This window comes from Mizuhopecten yessoensis, unplaced genomic scaffold (assembly GCF_002113885.1).
Source record: "Mizuhopecten yessoensis strain PY_sf001 unplaced genomic scaffold, ASM211388v2 scaffold2329, whole genome shotgun sequence".
Taxonomy (NCBI): Eukaryota; Metazoa; Mollusca; class Bivalvia; order Pectinida; family Pectinidae; genus Mizuhopecten; species Mizuhopecten yessoensis.
In genome coordinates, this window is record NW_018404492.1 from 642,504 (window position 1) to 649,871 (window position 7,368).

The window sequence follows — 7,368 nt, forward strand, 5'->3', positions numbered from 1 at the left end:
AAAGTACACTCGTTATGAACTTACCTCGTGTCTCTATGCAATTTTATTAACTAATAGATGTAATTAGTTTAGATCACCATGAAGCCAAACATAATGATAATACTATGCTCGTTGGAGATTTAATTGTGACATGAACGTAAATGACAATATATTATCAAATATTTGTGATGTCTTTGATATCAAAAACACAATTAAATCTCCAACACGCAGCCCTCATCTATTGATGTCATTTTAAGCCACGTACAGTACATCTTTTTTTATTCAATACATTTTCTTTAAACTGCGGTCTTAGTGACTTGCATCATATGATTGGGACTGTTTTTAAAGGGAAATGTAAACCAGGTGTGAAAGAAAAGAGGAAGGTGTTTTAAACATTATGATGAAAAAAAAAATCAGTTACGATATAAATGAAATCCCTTTATGCTTTTAATGATGTTGATGATATTTATTGGGCCCATGAAAAGCATATCACTGACATTATTGATGAACATGCTCCTGTAAAAGAAAAAGTAGTAAAACAGAAAAAGTGTCCATTTTTTAATTCAAATTTGCGTAAAGCTGTGTATAAGAAACGTATGCTTTTTAACAAATATACTGGTTGCAAATCATAAAAAAAGTATGTGTCTAAATTACGTAAACAGTCTAAGCGCAACTCTTTTTTCGAACGCTGTGCAGGTGGTCCCAAATCAAAAGATTTCTGGCCCAACATTAAACCATTTTTATCAAATAAGGGCTCTGCACAATGCAATAATGTAATTTTAAAGGAAAATCAGGCCATTATCAGTGATCAAACAGAGGTCAGCAATGTTTTAAATATTTTTTACGTAAATGTTGCTTCTGATATTGATTCTTCTGATGAAACTATTTTAAAAGAGAATAGGGCACACAATAATGATGAGTCAAAATTTTATTTTAATCATGTTTCTCCTTTCGTGGTGGAAAAGGCTATCTCTAAGGTGAAGTCGAAGAAGGCCAACGGTATCGATGGTATATCTTCAAAACTCCTTAGAGCCTGTTGTACTGACATCAGTGTGCCTCTGAGCGACATGATTAAGCACTGTTTTGATAAATCAGAGTTCCCTTGTAGACTCATGAAGGCACAGGTAGTTCCTGATTTTAAGAAAATAAATATTTTAGATAAACAAAACTACCGACCAGTCAGCATTTTACCTTGTATATCGATTTTTTTTAAAGAACCATGTGTGATCAACTGACTGCCTTTTTCACTAATGTTTTTCATCCTTTCCTTGCAGCCTTCCGACCAGGATTTAGGTGTCAATCCACCCTGATGCGACTTGTTGAGGATTGGCGTAGAGGCCTGGACAACCATGAGTATGTCGCCGACATACTGATGGACCTCTCCAAGGCTTTTGACTGTCTTCCTCATAACTTGTTGGCCGGGATGCTGGAGGCCTATGGCCTGAGCAAAGCCTCCGTTAACCTTGTGTCCAGCTACCTGAGCAGGAGGAAGCAGCAGGTAAAAATTAGCTCTAAATGCGGTGACTGGCTGGAAGTGCTGAAGGGGTACCCCAAGGTTCTATTTTAGGACCCTTGCTTTTTAATGTATTTGTAAATTATATGTTTTATATGTGACATCCTGTAAAGATATAATTATGCAGACGACAACACTGTCAGTGAATCAAATGAAGACCCAGATGTTTTAAAACATAATATTGAAAATGATTGTCAAAATGTAATAGACTGGTTTAAATTAAATCAGATGAAAGCAAACCCTGATAAATTCCAGGCCATTTGTATGGGGACAGGTTCGGTAGATGCTATACAGTCTTTTAGTATTGGCGAAATAGATATTGTTCCTGACAGTGTTATCAAACTTTTAGGTGTGAACTTTGATTCATTTTAAAACTTTGAACCTCATATCTCTGAAATTTATAGAAAGCCTCAAGGCAATTGCCCATTTTAAAGCAATTTGGGAGTTTTTAACCAAATAAGGTAGACTTGTAATATATAATTATTTTATTGTTTCAAATTTTAACTACTCTCCGTTAGTCTGGCACTTTTGTTCCATGAAGAGTGTCAGTAAGCTAGACAAGATGCAAGAAATAACTTTAAGGTTTATACATAATGATCACAACTCATCCTTCAGACACTTACTCAGTATTACCAACAGCGACAGGCTTCATGTAAGGCGTCTGAAGGATATGGGTTGTAAGGTTTTTAAAATTATAAACAAAATGTCTCCTGAATACATTCATAACCTTGTAAATATTAAGATGTCTAATTATGACTTCAAGGAAGAAAATACTGCAGAGGTGCCCAGGATCAACACTGTGAAGTATGGACATAAATCGTTTGCTTTTGAGGCCGCCCGGGTGTGGAACAGTCTCCCAAATGACTTCAGAAAAGTTGAAAACCTCAAAGAATTCAGGAGGCTGGTCCATTCCAGGGATGGCCCTATATGCCTTTGCAATATCTGCAAATAATGATACTTCATACTGTGCCCTGGTTACCTCTGCCACCTGACATTTTGGATTGTGTGATACTATTATTGTCTTATTTCATTTCGTATATGTTTTAATTCTGTTCTATATTTTTGCAGCATCATATTTGTATTTTAATTCTATATATTCTAATTTTTTTTTTTTTACAAAACTTGATAAATTTTGTTAATTGATTTCGGTATCATTTTATAATTCACACTATAATAGTGTATATTCTGTCAATTTTTATTCTTTGCTATATTAGCATTGTATGTATATATTACACTTCATAGTGTTTTAATCCTAAGTCCTAAGTAATTCTTGTGTGATATACAAGTGTTCATTCACTATTAACTATGTCTTTCATTTACTTATTCTGAATACTACTTATTTGTGATCACATTTAATGCTTTTCATATATTAAAACTATTGTTATATACTTTTTGTTTCAAAAGGGTCATATCCCAGGGGCCTTTGTAGGTAGGCGACTCCCAATCACTTAGAAACCTGGGAATTATTACTATTTTTTATTGATATATGTGATTATCCCCCTTTACTTGCAATATAATGTGTTATTGTTATTTTACATGTTTGTCGCAATAATAGCTCTCAAGGGCTAATGTTCCTTGTTTACCTGTATGCGACGTTAAATAAAGTTTCTTGTATCTTGTTGTATCCGATAGTATGGTGGCATATTTCTGCCATCCACTTGCGACTTACGAGTTACGTATATCGACATAATTATTGAAAGATGACGACATAATCTGAGAATATGTCAACATAATCTGAGAAGATGTCGACATAACTGTTGGATTATGTCGACATATTATCCCATTTGCCGAGATAATTTTGCCTATATAATTATCTCGTAAGTGGGTAACTCGGCTTTTTATCGTGTTAATGCTCGGGTGTGACATCGACTTGCCACTTACGACTTATTTATGTCGACATCCTAGTAGATTATTGCCGACTTACCAAAACGAGGCTTGTGCACGAGGACCGCGAAGGTGGGCTGATGGGGACTGAACAGTGGTGACTATACTGGTGAGTAACTTGGGAAAATCAATGTAAATATGGGAAATCAAAGATATGGATATTACAGTAGGTTACTATGATGTACAGAGTTTATCAATCAAAGAGGGATTTTACATAAATAAGTCATAAGTGGCAAGTCGTATGTCGATGTCACACCCGAGCATTAACACGGTAAAAAGCCGAGTTACCCACTTACGAGATAATTATATAGGCAAAATTATCTCGGCAAATGTGATAATATGTCTACATAATCTAACAGTTATGTCGACATCTTTCCATCATTATGTCGACATACGTAACTCGTAAGTCGCAAGTGGATGGCAGAAATATGCCACCATAGTATCCATCACCGTCCGAGAACCTCTATATTCCTGATAAGGTCGCGGATCGGTTAATAGTTTAAACTTGTCCCGTAGATAGATTTAATGACATCGTCCATGTTTGATACATTTTACCTTCTAACGCCACGATATCACAGTGGGTACGCCACCACATTGTTACATGGTCAGAAAAGGGTTCGAACGGTTCTTGAAAATTAAATTTGAGCATTTTCCCCTGATGTACTGATGGCATGACAATAGAGATATTTAACAGCATTGACACTAAATAGTTCTATTTTCAGCGACATTTTAAACATGTTATTTTAAACTTTATTTTATTGATGTTAAATTACAATAGTACATGGTTATAAATACAGAAAAGGATCCAGAAATAAGTACATAGTACTTATGTAAATCCGTCTCCTTATAGACATAACAGCAGCTATGGATCAGTACTGACAATATTATAATTCATGTAAATATATATATATATAGAATAAAAACAAATTTTTCAGATCGTCCGCTAGGCCTTTCTGCCTTCTAGGGCTTCTTCAGGCGGATTGATGTATATATATATATACCCGTTTGTATGTATGTAGTTTGTTTATATATATATATAGAATAAAATAATATATAGAATAGAATAAAAAGCGGACGATCTGAAAAATTTGTTTTTATTCTATATTTTCCTTCGCAAGGACTTATTTATTTATTATCTACTATATATATATATATATATATATATATTAAGTATAACATGTGCAGGGAAAAGAAAGAGAAAGGGTGCAATGATTTATAGTGGGATGGGGATGATGTTTGATGGGGAAGCGATTGGCATCAAAACTGCATTGAGAGAACAAACGCTGATTGCATGAATACAAACGATATTTGACGAAAGAGCACTGTGTCTGTACATGTCGTGGAAAGTGTATGTAGTATGTTATGAAAACAAATTAAAACTACAAATGCAATTCTTAACAGGCACTAATGATCTGTAACACTCTACGCAAACCAATGCGATATGCAAGTAAGTATCACCACAACAAACATGATTACTGATATGAATGAAGTTACATTTTCTTTAAAAACGTCTAGACTGAATGATGAAGTTTTGAACACAGTCAAAAATAGTTTCATTTAAGTGAATTGGTAGTTCGGGTCTACCATAAAGTAAAAAGCTTACATTATAGTTAGGAGGTAGGCGACTAAAACATTGGATTCTCAGCTGCTGGTAGTTAGGACATTGGAGGAGGAAATGTTCTGTATTTTCAGTAGACAAATTACATGAGCACATGGGACTATCAACTAAGTGTGGTGCAAACAGGTGAGTATTCAAGGAGCTACAGTTCATCCTAAGTCGTGCATGATGGATCTGACCTTATCTGCTTCTGCAGTAGTAATAGTGCTGAGGAACAGAGAGAGTCGGCATTTATAATTGTTTTGTGGTTAGTTATTGAGGGATTATATTTTACGTTATCTGGTAAAATACAATCCCTCAATTACTAACCTCAAAAAAATCTAAATCCATGTTAGTAAATCGGCCAGAGCAAAAGTACGTCGACACTATTTTGGAGGAGTTTGTATGATTGGCATGTTTAAATGTTGATACAAAAGCGTAGCAATCGCCATGTCAAATACTGTAATAGAAAGGATGAGTGTCTATAAGGCCCTATTAGGGCCCCGGTATATCCAGATTTTCAATTTTTGCGTACCACCAAATATTTCCTGGTATTACCAGTCTTTATGACTATAAGCCACTCTCGGTGTTTTCAAAGCATGAAATGTTTGGCTTTTGGTCAGCCTAGCATGTCATACGAACCTCTGACTACTATAAACACTCTACTGAGCCCGTTTAATCTACAAACATAAGGAAATATTTTGTGTGAGCAAGGAGATGCACTTTAGTCCTTGTATTCCAAAACACAAGAAAAAGAGTGTTTTTTTTAAGTAAAAGGCATTGTGGGATAAGTAAAAAACTTTCACAAATTAAATGTCATCATATAACTAATATGCATGCTTATCTCAAAATGCCTTTTATGTACAATCAGCGCATAAACATTGGAAATAGGCAGAACAATTGATAAAACAATGAAATGGGAAACAGATACTTTCATTGAAGATAGGAGACTTAAAATTACCAGCAAATAAATATTCATATATTAAACTAATCATTTTACTGTAGTTGTGGTGGCAAATGCATTTTTTTTATTTGGTAAGTTAACTTTGATAAGTAAGAAAACAAATGTATGATATCATTAATATGATATATATATACATGTAAAATATACAACAGTAACTATTACTGTCTTATACTTATAGCAGGTAATGGGTGTCCTGGACCTTTTAATTCACTTAAGATAGAGAGGTATTTGAACTTGCCAAGTTTGAGATGAAACAAAAGGAAAGAGTACTGTAGTGAAAACAAAACACTTTTCATTTCAAAATTATATAAAAGAACATAAAAGAACCCCTTGACTTAATGCTCCGTTTTACTGACTTAATACTCCGTTTTACTGTCATTTTTTCATTCTTTTATATATGCCTGTTGAATTTACATTTGTCTTCAGAAACAGAAATGGTATTACTTTGGTTGTTTTAGCTCATTTTGAAAACAACAAATTATATATTTGTGATTTACCCGACCTCTTTTGGTACCCCAAAACCCCCACTTTCGATCAAACTTTTGCCTTAGATTTTTCGCATGTAATACAATAGGACATCTTTGAACAAGTTTAGGAGATGAAAACCGAATATACGGGGGCCCAAAAAAGAGCCTTATATATATATACTCTCATTTTTTGTGTACTAACCATTGCCGAAAAATTGCTTATTTTTTATTTACTGAAAATGCATTTGTAGTCTTTGAAAAGAATCAAGAAATGTCTCGGATATATAGGAGTAGCTGGATTTTTAAATATCACTGAAAAAAAATCAAAAATTGTACCAATTACAATAATTATAATAACATATGCGCGAAAAAATAACAAAAAGTTTAATTTACATATTTCTTTCTCTGCATTTCCACGTTACGTAGTAGTTTTGAAGCCAGATAAATTTAAATAGTGCCGATAGTATTCGTGTTGTCTCAGAAAAAAATGCCGTTAGCATGCTAGTTTCCAAGAAATCACAATTATTCTAGTTGAAATGTTAATTAATTAATTCTATCGTAAAGAAACATCTTTGATTCATCTTTGATTAAATCAATTCAATTAAATAATTTCATTGCTCATTTATAGTTACAGAATTACTTAAATTGAAGGCAAATAACAAAACAACAAACAATATATAAACTTACACAGAATTAAGGCAGGCCCACACTCCTCACTTCAAATGACTGTTTGATAAATAAGCACGAGTCAAGTATAAGTTGCATATTGCCAGAAGATAAAATATGTGTTACAGTATTTGTGTCTAGTATCACGGGCTTAGATATTAGATCTAATTCCGTGCTAGTATAGAATAGTTTTGAGTATATCTCAGCTGTGCATTATAATAGTCACACCCGAAGAAGAAGTGTTGTTACCAGGTAGGACTTTACCCTCCGGTGTGTTCGCAGTTCCTGGCTTAGTATC